The sequence below is a fragment of the Emys orbicularis genome, chromosome 3, assembly GCF_028017835.1.
Source record: "Emys orbicularis isolate rEmyOrb1 chromosome 3, rEmyOrb1.hap1, whole genome shotgun sequence".
Lineage (NCBI taxonomy): Eukaryota > Metazoa > Chordata > Testudines > Emydidae > Emys > Emys orbicularis.
This window is the reverse complement of record NC_088685.1, coordinates 211,281,925-211,295,798: the sequence shown is the minus strand read 5'-3', so window position 1 is coordinate 211,295,798 and position 13,874 is coordinate 211,281,925.

Sequence of the window (13,874 nt, the reverse complement as noted above, 5' to 3'; positions counted from 1 at the left end):
TCGGATATAATGCGGTAAAGCAGCGCTCGGGGGGGGTGGGGGGGGCGGGCTGCGTGCTCCGGCGGATCAAAGCAAGTTCAATATAACGGTTTCACCTATAATGCGGTAAGATTTTTGGCTCCCGAGGACAGCGTTATATCGGGGTAGAGGTGTAGTTCCCATTAATTATAGTTACACACTAAATGCTGTTCTGCTCTGAAAAATGCCATTGTGCAATTCGGCTTATTGTCTCTCTCTACTTTCCAGATCAAATGTACTCTGTTTGAAATACTCCATTTTTTTCTCTTACTTGCCAACCCCATAAACTCACTCTGAGATCTGAAAGTCAAACTGGGATTTTCCCTGTGTGAGCATCATCCTCAGAAATACAGATTCTGCTGGTCAAACCATCTCCGCAGTTACACCTGTGAAATCCCCTTGTCTTCAAACATGCCCTGAGGAACACACGTTCAGCCTCAGTCATGGTTTAGCTGAATATGACATAGATGTAACAAAGGGCATAATTTGGCCTACAGAACCTGGATTCCTTGTGATAATCCATGAGAAGGGAAGACTGTCGTTTGGCTCTCAGATCCTGGGGTGAGATTACAGGACTAGCAGTTAAAAACAAAACAAACTTTGCTAAGTACGTTGATTGGATCAGGAAGTACTGAGAAAAACATTAAACATGGAAACTTATGTTTAGGTCATGACAAGAGCCATAAAAATCAGATTGAAGCTATACAGTAGACAGAGATGAGGGTTTATATTTATTTGTTTATAAGGCATTTATATGGACTTTTTTTTTTTTTAAACAGAGTCTGAAAAAAACCCTCATGAAAGGGTAAAACACAATTTACTCACGTATTTGAGTATCATGTCTGCAGGCTTACTTTTGTGTTGGGTAGTAAGTAGCCAAAAGAAAAGCTCAGCCCTTTTAAAGAGAGTGGTTATAATGATCTGATTTGTTCTGGGTGTTGGTACACTATATACAATTAAGCATTTATTACATTATATGCAACGTATGCATATTTATTATATTTTTAAAATTGTGTCAGTTAAATATGATTCTGCTCTCTGTCATACCAGTTTTGGCCCAGGGCAACTCCACTGATTTCCGTGAAGTTACCACCATATAAAATTGGTGGAACACAGGGAAGAATCAGGCCCAGGATGTTTACAATTCCTCCTTTTCCTCACTCAAACAGGCACTTTACACATTCAGATCGGGTTTAAAGGCAGCCTGAGAGTAAACAAGCCTTAACTATTTTAACTATAATTCACTCCACCTTTCTGGCCCTTATGCATGGCTAAAGCAATGTCAAGAGATTCTTAGTGTAAATGAGAATTCAGGCCAAAAAATATATTTGCTCATATTATGGAACGATTGCAAAGCAGAAGCTTAAAAGCCAAGGCATGCAAATAAAAGTTAAGCACACGCCTGATTGTTTTGCTGAATCAGATATTTCTAATTTCAGTGCAGAGTGAATTTTTCTACCTGAAGTGAAAGGACTGGTGCCCCTACCATCCATGCTGACTACAATCTCAAAGTGCTACCTAGGCCTGATCTACACTAGGAAATTTGGTTGTTTTTGCTATGGTGGTCAGGGGTCTGAAAAATCCACACCCCGGGCAGCATAGTTAAGCCAATTTACATCCCTGTATAGACAGTGCTAGGCCAATGGAAGAATTCTTCTGTCGACCTAGCTATCGACTCTTGGGGAGATGGATATGTTGACTGGAGAATCCCTGCCATCAGCATAGGTAGGGTCTACACTGAAGCACTACAGGGGCTCGCTGTGCTGCTGTAGCATTTTAAGTGTACAGGAGCCCTTAGTTATGCAGGAATGTTGGAGGAGGAGGAGGAATAGCAGATTAGAATGTTCTGCTTTAACGTCTTGTTCCAGGAATTCATGCAACACATTAATTATACAAAATATATTAATAAGGAACGCAACAAAAAGGTGCTGAGTTAGTTTGTTAAAAAAACTAATCTATTCATCTGTGTAAATGTGTTGTTTTTAAGAAATAAAAAGTTAGTTCTAATCTGAACATATCTGCATGTCTTTTGAAAGCTACAAATAATGAAACTGGCTATTAAGAGGTTTTTTAATTAAAAATGTAATATTAATAAAGGCAAAGTCCACTGAGTTCAGAGATATTTTTTTTTAATTTAAAATGTTTCCAAAAACCAGTCAAATCCTTTAGTTCTCTTTTCCTACAACAATGAAGAAGTTGTCACACTGTAGTTGTGAAAAGGTGTCCAATTTAATTATCTTTTCAATGAAGAGTGTCAATGAAGGCCAGTGGAATCTCCCTTGGTGCCATGGAAACAATGACTATCAATAGGCTTGGAAGGATTAGATCTTTATTGATAAAGGTCAGCAAATATCCACTTCATTGTACATACACAAACCAACAAAAAATATTTCCACCGATAATACTTGAAATTTAGAGATAGACAAAGAAAGAAAAATGATGCTTCTGACTACATGGAGCTATGCCATTTTATACCAGCAGAGCTTTGGCCCATTTTATGCGACAAACTCACACCAGAACAACAGTACTGCATAAAGCTCCAATAGTTTCAGTTAACAAATTACATACATATGAGCTGTATTATCTAATTATACTGAACATGTAGTTTATATTACCTGTGTCGACCTACCTAACCCTAGCTAGTTAGAGAATGTGTATTCACCTGAGTAGGAGACCCACCTGTGAAAAAAAGTTAGCTTGCTAACTCCACACAGCTCCTGATCCAAAGCCCATTTAAAATCACTAGAACATTGTACTGTGGTTAGGGTCGTGTATTGTAGATAATCCCAGTGAGGCAAACTCCAACATTTGTAGAATCCATTAACTCTGAGCAGAGTCTATTCAGTACTTTTTTCTAGGTTTCAGGTACTTATGGGGCCATATCATGCCTCAATCAGTGCATCCAACTCCCCCTGACATCACTGGAAACTGCACACAAGAACAGAGGATAACGGAGCTCTACCTAGTTTTCTGAGTCTAGACAGACCAGCCTGGAAAGCTACACGACCTAGTCTAACAGTAACCAAAGTCAGAGTAATCCCAAAGCACATATCCAGGGAAGAGTAGGTCCTGTACTTTTAGTTAGCACTGTTGTTATTTATTAGGTCTCATTTAGCATCCCTCATTGGGAAAATAAACTCATCTTTAGGACCATTTTCATTTTTGTCCTGTGTTTCTCTCCCTTCCACATCCTCCTTCATGTTTCTCTCCTCCGTTTGTCTTTGCATCTCTCCTCCTTTCTTCTCCCTACCCTGCAGGAGCTACCAATTCCTGGAACCTGTGGGTTTACTGCAACCTAGTTCCCAACCCCATCTGATACGATGACCAGTGATGAAATCATTAACAATAGCAAATAAAGTGCATGCATTGGCTTTGGAGTTAACACCCCAATCACATTAATGGGGGAGCTGATGAGTTCACACCCTCGCAATGCCCTTGTTTCAGGCTGTCTGCAGACTCAGGAAGACAGAACTGAATTAGGGCATGGCTATACTGGAAACTTCAAAGCGCTGTTGCGGGAATGCTCCCGCGGCAGCGCTTTGAAGTGCGAGTGTGGTCACGCGCAAGCGCTGGGAGAGAGCTCTCCCAGCGCTCCTGGTAACCAACCTCCACAAGCGGATTAGCTCCGAGCACTGGGAGGGTGGCTCCCAGCGCTCGGAACCTGTCTACACTGGCGTTTTAAAGCGCTCAGACGTGCTGATCTCAGGGGGGTGATTTTTCACATCCCTGCGCCAGCAAGTTAGAGCGCTATAAAATGTAAGTGTAGACAAGCCCTGAGATACACTCACTTCATATTTGCAAGCTTTCCTTTGACACTATGAGAGCTAGAAACTTTAAAAAAAAAAAAAAATTCCACAGAATCGAATATGCTACAGGGAATGCATAAATATATCAAGCAGCCCAGATCCAGCCCATAAACTAGGTATCTGAAAGCTCTGAACTAAACACTGAAGCAATGGAGAAAAATTCAGCGCAAATGATACTGAAATTTCTTTTATTGTTACAAAGTAACAATTTTACTGTCAAACTCAACTACCACCCCAACTGGCTCACAAAGATCAGCGGTGGGATCTTCGGCAGTGCTCAGCACTCACCTAACTCTTCTACCTTTGAAGACAACATTGAGTGCTTTTGAAAATCCCACTCTAGATCCCATTTTTGTTACTTAAAGTCGTCAGGGTAGAGACTGTCTTTTGTTGTTGTTGTTGTTATGTTTACATAGTGCCTAGCATAATGGAGCCTCTGATCCATGACTGGGGCTACTAGGAGCTGCTGCACTGCCACTAATAAATAATGATTGTTACTCCCTACCATGGAAGAATAATACCAACTATAAGGGCCAATCCTCAGCACGTGCAAACTGGCATAGCTCCATTGAGGTCACTGGAGTTATAATCGTTTACACATCTTAAAATCTGGCCCCTTGCCTTCCATTTATCCAGTGTCTGGTTATGATATAGTAGCTGAAATATATTCTTCACCTCAGTACAGAAACATATGCTGGTTGTCTGGAAGTATTATTTATGTACCTAATAGGCCATTGTGAATCACCACCACATATCACATCAGAGCAAGAATGTTACAGCAATAAAGAGGAAATATAGGGTTTTTTAAATTAAATTAACAAAATGCTAATAATGACCCCAGCAACAAAGCTGCACTCAGTTTCAGTGAATCTTTTTTCTGAGGGTTAAATTAAAAGCTCCCTACCTTTAAGAAAATGTAGGCTAGATACATTTTTCAAAAACTCTTTTTAATGAGAAGGAACATTTCTAAAAAATCAGATTTGCTCTTCAGGGTAAATTAAAAGACAGACTCAAAACTTCAGATTGTAATCACATCATATGAGCCTCACACATTTTATTTCCCATTTTCTTGGTGCAACTGCATTGCCCCATCAAAAGAATTGTATTTTATTTCTAATCCACAAAGCCCTAGGTTGTCTAATTACGATGTCCTTATCTGGATGTTGGCAAACTTAAACTCTTCCCTTTGAAATTATTTCCTTTTGGAGGTCAGCTGAAGGGCTAGTTTAAGCAGCACATTGATGCAACCAAACACAGTATCACTTTGAATATCTATCAATTAAGGGCCTCAGTATGAAAACTATTTTTGGTGCCAGGATTTTAACAGACATCTTAACTCAAACGTTACATTGTGTTAGTACAGCTGTATCCACAAGCAAAAGTAAGAGAATTATATTAAAAGGATTCCAACTTCCGTCAGTTTTCTGACTGCAGAAAGAGATTATATTCATTCTTTCAAATTATGCAACTGTCTTATGCCCCTATGTAAGTGCCCCTTTACTCCCCTGCATGGGGTACCTGCATCACAGATCGCAGAAGGGGGAAGAGCAGCTCCCATGGGGCAACTACTCTCCTTCCTGGGCAGGTGCGCAGTTAGGGGCAGGCATTGGGCAGAGCCTTGACTATAGTGATGTCACAAGTAACTTCTCTCCCACCTCCTCCCACACCAAGGAGGAAGCAAGGACCTGAGCTGTTCCTAGGGCAATGCAATTACATGACACTGCTTACTTTGGTCTCATGGTAATTCCACAATCTAGCTTTAAGTGATTACATATACTTATACTATATAATACTAACCTAATACCAACAGTTTAACAGTTCCTATACTCTCTCTATGCACCTGTATATAATTGCTTACCTAAAATTAAATTCAGCACTGTACACCATGAGATATATATAGATATACACACACACACACACACACACACACACACACACAAAATCAACAGTAATTTCCTATATCTTCTATTTTACACATACACACACAAACTCCAAGGAACTAAAAATAGAGAACATAAATAAAATCTACTCAATGTAGTAAGTAGCCGATAAGGTATATAACAGGGATCGGCAAGCTTTGGCATGTGGCCCGTCAGGGAAAGCCCCTGGCGGGCCGGGCCAGCTTGTTTACCTGCAGCGTCCGCAGATTCGGCCGATCGCGGCTCCCACTGGCCACGGTTCGTCGTCCCAGGCCAGTGGGGGCTGCGGGAAGCAGCAGCCAGCACATCCCTCGGACCACGCCATTTCCCGCAGCCCCCACTGGCCTGGACCTGCAGACGCTGCAGGTAAACAAATCAGCCCGGCCCACCAGGGGCTTTCCCTGACGTGCCGCGTGCCAAAGTTTGCTGATACCTAGTATAAAACCTATGGATGATTATATTTTTAAACCAATCTTTAAACCAAGTTTTTAAGTAACTTTCCAGAACTGACACAGACGTCCTCAGATTACGATGTGCCATTTCTTGTCTAAGCCTCCAAAGAGTCATCATTTCCTGTTGTCCCTAGACTGACCACAAAATGGCAACAACTTCAACCTAATAAAATCAGGGACCAGAGACTAGAGGTGTAATGAAGCATACATCCACAGAGCAGCAGCAGCTCTGTAAGTAATCCATTCTATCAATTTTGAGAGCAGGAATGGCCAATATGTTACTCAAGCATTAAGGTCAAGATTCTCAGAAATAGCTAGTGATTTTTGGTGCCTCAGTTTCTCGGTGTCCAACCAGGGACATTTCAAAATGTGGCCTCATTTTCAGAAAGTCCAGGGCACCCACCACATGAAAAAATAAGGTTATTTTTAAGGTGTCTGAGGTTGGACCTTCAAAAATTCAAGCTCCCGCAAATCGCTATTTTCTTTTTAAAATCTTGACCTAAAATTCCCATTCACTATCTTGTTAGCCTGAAAACACTTTTAACTATTCTCTTACATTCATGTCCTTTCTTGCCCTAATGTCAGGAACCCAGTGGTTCAACTCAATCGAAGAGATGACTTATAGCACTCCTTATGGTTGCATACGGCTCAGTAATGGCCTTTGGCTGGTTCTCAATGAAGACAATTTCGATCCCAGTGTTAGGCCAATAGTGAATGATTTTGAAAATTCCATACTCTGTATATGATTGACTTTCAGGATTCTGTTTGTTTACATGAAGTAGCATGCAGTAAAAGATACTACTCGTATGCAGGAGAGAGTTAGATAAGCAACCCTAACTTTGTTATCTCCTGACTTTTGAGTGCTCAGAAATGCCACCTTTACATTTTCACACACACACACACACACACACACACACGATAGCAAGGTAATTTGAAAAGGCTGCTTCGATGCTCTATAGTATTTCAGTGAAAAGAAAACATGCATCTTTTAGCCATTTCAGTATTTTAAAGACTATTAAATATAATTAGAAAATTTGCATTTAAGTTCATAATTATCAAATGTTACTTGTCAAATTATAATACTGGAGCAGTTTATAGTTTTTACTAGTCTGCTATTCTAGATGTATCAGTTCTGTTTAATAGATCATTTTATTTTAGAATGATAGTATCTATTATGTAAATACAAAATAATTAGTGTTTAATTTTTTTCCCTTCTGCAAATTTATTCTGATGAAAACATCATATTTTTAGTGATTACTTTTTGCTAAATTATGGAGATTAAGAAAGTGAAAGATTTTTCTATTTGAAGTGGCTAATACATGAGAGGCCAAACCCAATACCTTTAAGACACCAGAAAGACTTGTATTGATTTCCATGGGCACTGGATTGGGACCCAAATTACAGTGAATTAAACAGCTTGCACAAAAAAGCCAATGAAGTATTTAAGCCAGTAAACCTGACAGTCATTCCAAATTATATTTTAAAATAGAAGTAGTTTATAGTACTCACCCATTTTTGTTGCATGCAATTTCTCAGTGTATTTGCTACAATTAATTGTGCATCTGGACTTGAGCACAGCATTAGAAGTTGAGGTAATGATTTACTAGAAGGAAAGGTAAATTCTAGTTGTGTTACTAACCTTGAACTGTCTCATGTAAGACAGTCTAAGAAACTATCTTTTAGAGTCTTAAATAATTTGGCTCCCATTACTCTAACATTTTACTTATGAACTGGGGTATCACCTGCTTGTTCTAAAAAAAACCCAGTACTTTCAGAATCTTTATTTTTCGAAGAACTCCCAGTATAGAGCTGGTTGCCCCTTTACTGCTGGCATGCAGCTTGTCCTAGGAACACAAGTTAATGTTCTTGTTTTAACTGTCATATTGGTTAAAGTTTAATATCCTTTGTCAGAGTATAAGGAACCATATTGTGGAAGAGGGGAAAGAAGATCCAGTGGGTAGGGCAGAGACCTGGATTTGAGTGGTCTGCCACAGATTTCCTTTGTGAACTTGGGCAAGTCCCCAGTCCCTCTGTGTTAGTTCCCTGTCTGTAAAAACAGGGATAACAGCACTGTCCTATGTGAGATGTTGTGAGGATAAATGCATTAAAGAATGTGAGGCACTCAGATACTATGGTGTTCTGGGGCCCTGTACGTACCTGCAGCAGATAGGCAAATACAGGAAGGCAATAAGCAGGAGGGAAAACATAAGAACAGTGGGCTGAGGACAGAGAGCAAAATCAGGAGAGACCACAAGGAAGAAAGGAGAACATAAAAAAAGATGGTTGTGCATAACAGGGAACCCTGTTCCAGTAGGAACACTGGAGATGAGGATAAGGAGACAACATGTGACCACCATACAACACTAATATAAAGTCTCTGATTGCATAATAATAATTTAAAAAGGAACTCCGGGCTTCTACACCACCATATATTAGGCTCTCTTTCACTACAAACAAGGGCTACACCCATGACGGAAATTTCAAGAAAATGAGTATTTCCTCTCCACTTGACTTACCAGGAGCTTCACACAGATATGCTTTTATATATAGCACTGGAGTGGAAGTAGGTCTTGAGTTTATACAAGTGTGTTTATACAGAGGAGATAAGAAAGCAAAGTACAGACCTGTATTGTCCAAGTCTGCTTCCCAGCCTTGATTTTTATTTAATTGGGGGGAAGGGAGGAAAGTAAGAATGAGTTCTTGAATTAAACCTTTGTTTCTTGCCTTCTTTCTGTAACTCAATTTTTCCTAGGATACTATTGCATGGTGTCACTTCATTTGCATAGCTCAATGGAATTCACATATTTAAAACCCTGATAATTATTTATAAATAATGCAAAACCTGTTAAGTTGTAATTTTATATGTATATGCAAATGGAAATATTTTGAGGGACACTATGGTAAAGGTGAAATGGAAATAATCAATCTATCTGGGCAGATACCAGATATTCTGTGCTTGTGCTCTCTGTGGGACAATGAACTGGAGAGGGCAAACATGGCTACTATTAATTCCTGTGAATACCCCCTATGGAGGGCAAAACACCTAGGATGAAACCCTACTCCTACTGCAGTCAATGGAAGTTTCACCACAGAGTTCAGTGGGGCCAAGATTTCACCCTTAGGAGTGATCGCTCCATATTGTTTGACTTAATACTATATAACAGTTTGAACTTACTCCCAGGAATAAAAATCCTTGAATTAATAGTACTTCTGGGGAGTAAGATTTAAGGTGGCACTACCCATGGTTTTAGAAGTAGTTCAGAAAGGTAAAACTCACTAGCTTCACCACTAGGTAAGAAAACATCTAATATCTGACCAATCTTTGAAGAGACATCAGCAGAGATAAAATAATTTTGGATTTCTTTGGTCTACAATGGACAGCTTTATTAAGCAGTCACAGCTATTTAGTTATTTCCGCCCCCCAAAGGAAAACATGAATAGAAATTTGGCAGTTCATCCAGTAAGTGGTATGTGAAGCAGAACATGTATCTTAATTAAAAAAAAAAAAAAAAAAAAAGCAGTAAAGATGTAATGGAATGGAAAGATACTCCCCCACCCCAAGAATGAGGACAGACTGAACATTTTGGACCAGCTGGAGTAAATGTTTGGAAATTCTTTGACTTCAGAAATATCAGGGATGAATTTTCATCATGTCTGTTGGGAAACATTATTGACTTTGAATTCTCACCAGCAGTTGCTTTTTATTGGCTCGGTTACAATTTACTAACTTTACTGGTATAAACTACACAGTCTCCGGCAGAGACGACCCGGGCCAGCCGATAGTGGGAGGGCACAGTAAGAGCAGTGGCTTCAGCAGATGTTACTGAGCATGTTCAGTCCGTGTGAGCATGCTCAGCACAAGCCAAGCAGCAAATTGGGGAGAGCATGTGACCCCCATGTGACCCACACACACGCATTGCCTCTGGTCTCAGGGGGTTTTTTTTTGGTTCGTGAACAATTGTGCATGAAATACTTCTAACAAAAAGAGATCAGTTGTTTTTCTGATATCATAACCTTCACCTCCTACCCAGAAAGTTAATGCATGGATATCCCACATTACATGAACCACAAATAAGGTCCTCTATTATTCATCCCCACCACCCACATGAGATAGGATTTACAGACAGTTTTCACTTATTTTCTCACTCAACATTCACCTATAAGATAGTTTGCAAAAATACCATCACCTCCTTTTAGTCCTCTCTTCTGCAGCACACTCTTCAAAGCTGCTGTCAATTCCTCTTGCAGATACACTGTATAAATACAGTGAGTCATGAAGTTTAGTACCAGGGAAAAAACACATTTATGACTCACTGACTGAAAGAAAAGGTTTTCATTGGAAAAAAACCACAGACATGAAACGATGGTGCGTAAATGTCTCAATATGTCCATTTTCCGCTTTATCACACACAAAGATTGCTGGAGACATATACTTTATCTAACGAAAACAGACTTTTATTATCCCACAGAATAACAAAAAACCCTGCAAGTAAATTTAATAGACATTAATGAGAGCAGGCCTAAAACAGAGCTCTAAACACGCACAGCTTTGACTGTCCTATTTTCAGTTAGAATGCATTGGTGATATGCTGGTATGAAACATTCTGTATCAGATTACTACTATTATTTGGCTTCACTTTGGAACGGGACCATCTTGGTGATGTGAGTAAGCCACACAGAGGAATAAAATGATCATAATACCCCATTGCCCCTCCCCTTAAAGTGTACCGGTGGCAACAGGGTATTAAGATCCTTTTAGGGAAAATTACAGTCTTGCTCCGAATGTGTAATTTGTTCTTGAATCACACTCTCTCAACTAAGCTATGGAAATAAACAGGGACTGAGCCATGTACAGCATTGAACTGACTCACAGACAAGTGTGCCAACATACCAAGCAGGATAATCCTCAAAGCACAACCATTTTCTTGTCCTTTCAGTGAGGCCAGCTACATATCGCAGTGGATGAAGCCTCTGGAAAAAAAAGTTTTATTGGCCCTTACTTCTCGTCCAGTATGTTTAGTGCTCCAAGATTCTGAAGTTCTCCAGAATGCACTAAACATACCACGGTTCTGCTATGTTAAAGCAAACTTTACAAGTACCCAAGATTAATGCAAACTTTGGCTTTAAACAGAAACATAGCTGCAACCTGAAAGATGACATAGCAAGGCACTGCTCCATGTACTGAGATTACAGGGGGTTATATATCATAGGAAAACAGAAACAGGCTATTTAGTAATGTAGGAAAATGGCATGGTATCCTGTGGAATCTTTTTGATAGTGTTCTTCTCTCTCTGTTAGGACCTCAGCTACCCTTCTTGGATAGTTCATAGCCAGTATTATAGCATCCCCTTGAGTTTTGCCATCCCTTCATGTTTCAGAGAGGCCTATTCTGTCAAGGTTCTATTCCCTGTACTCAACACCTGTCCTCCTGCAGTTTAATTTCTCTCCTAGCATATGCTGGAGACAGATACATTTGTATTCTTGAGATCCCTACCAGATGTCTTTGGCAAACACCAGTGCCCCTTGGCACCTGTCAGCTTTCCTCCAGCTCCTAGTTTGAATAATCAACCCTGTGAAACCTAGTCAGCCAACTGTCTGTGCCAGCACTCTGGTTCCACTTTGGTTAAGGGAGATCTTTCCCTTTCCTAAACGGTTCTTCAGTGCCCTATAAATGTAACTTCTTCCACTTGATATCATCTCCACACACAGACATGCTTTAGCCCCTACTGTCTTGCTGTCCTTATCCACAGAACTGGAAGAAATCTAATATAGGGGCTCTGGGTGCGAGTCTTTTTCTTAGTAATCTAAATGTAGCTTCCAGGTTCTCTCTCCTAGGCCTCTGTTTATTAGTAGTACCAATATGAACAACCACAGTGGACTCTTCCCAAGCACTCACTAGAGAAGTTTGTCTATATATCTTGTGAGATCTCCCAACTTCCCAACTGGTAGACCAGTCAACTGATCTCATAGGCACTACATACCCAGCTATTGGTATTTCTGATGACACAGTAAGTCTATGTGAGCCCAACCACTTCACCATTTGATTCTTTTGAGAGAGACTGAAGAAAGAGGTTACATGTTTTTTAATATAAAATATCTATATACCCCTTATTCTTTCAATGCAATGAAGATAATTTGGCCTTGTGATTCATACACCGATGTTACATCTAAGATGAGGCACCAAGTGCTGACGTCTCATTGACAGTCACTGGGACATCAGTGCTTAAGTCGCTTTACCCTAGATATGTTACCCTATAGCTCTAATTATGACTTATTTAATTTGTTCATTTATATCACTAATGCTCTTCTAAATGGGTTTTCCATACAGCTGACCTGCTTCTTTTTCTTACATGGTTGGCTGGTTGTTTTTTTGTTTTTGTTTTTAAAATCAGATATCTACGTATTTACTCTACAAGCCAATTTGGATTTCATTCTGAATATATATATTTACCGACAAGATCGGAAAGATATCAAACATGATGGTCTGATCTATTATAGTGTGTTTAATTTTCTTGTGTCAAGAAAAGAGGATAAATAGTGAGATGATATTGAGGTTACAACACATGCTAACAAAACCCAGGAAATTCAATGCTAAAAATTGCTGATCAGTCTCCTTGAGCTAATATCATTGCTCTTTCCTTCTTTATGTAACACACTGTAGTATAGAGCTGAATGTCAGCCTTAGGCCAAAGCCAGGAAGCTCCAAGCTATGTGGCATGTAAACATGTTATCCTTCTCTCAGTCACAGTTCCCCTCTGGACCTGATCTTCACAGAACATTGTTCTCTCTGACCTCAGTATCAGTTTCCTTTCCCTGACCACCATCTTCAGTGACTTGGATCACCCATTCTCCTCCCCCTCACACTCTGTGGTGCACCTCTCCTGTGATTTTTTCAATCAATCAATTTCTCTGCCCTGCCTATTCCCAGCCTTTTCAAAAGACCACTCTTTCTTTCATACTGCTGAGCACCAGGGGAGGCAGTCCCCAAGATTGTCAGCTTTCTCCACTATACATATTTTTTTCCTTCTGCTCTGCTCCTGGCCTACCCATCCTACTTCTCCTCCTTCATCCGCTTTCATGTCTCTAACACGCAACAATCTGGCACCATTTTAAGTCTCTGATCAAGCTCTCTTCTCCTTTTCTACCTCTCTCTCCCTTAGATCTTAAAGGCAAAACTAAAAGAATCTAGCAGGTGCATTACATTCCCTGGTTTCCTTCAAAGTGAACCAATCCCTGCATATTTCCTAACCTCCATTGCTCCCTCCCCTCAATCCCTTATCGCTGATTATCAATTGATGTCTCTCCACTGGCTCCTTTCCAGTATTACCAACTCCAGACAAAGTGTCATGAGTTAGGCTCTCCAAAATCATAACCTTTACAACAAAGTTAAATTTGGGATATTTTTCATTTGCCTTCTGATTTTTAAGCCCTTAAATTGACTCGGGTCATGTTTTCAAGCTCTTCTCTGCAACCATGAAGGCTAGAAACGCACTTTTAAAAAAAGAAAGCTGAGAATTTTGCCTAATCACATAATTCCAGAATCTGGTACATTAAGTAAGACATCAAATACGATGAGACTGGCAAAATCATGAGAGTTGGCAATGCTGCCTTGCCCGCTGAATTCCTTCAAGAAATCATTTCCCTGCCCCTAAAGAAATCCTCACTTGATCCATTTCCCT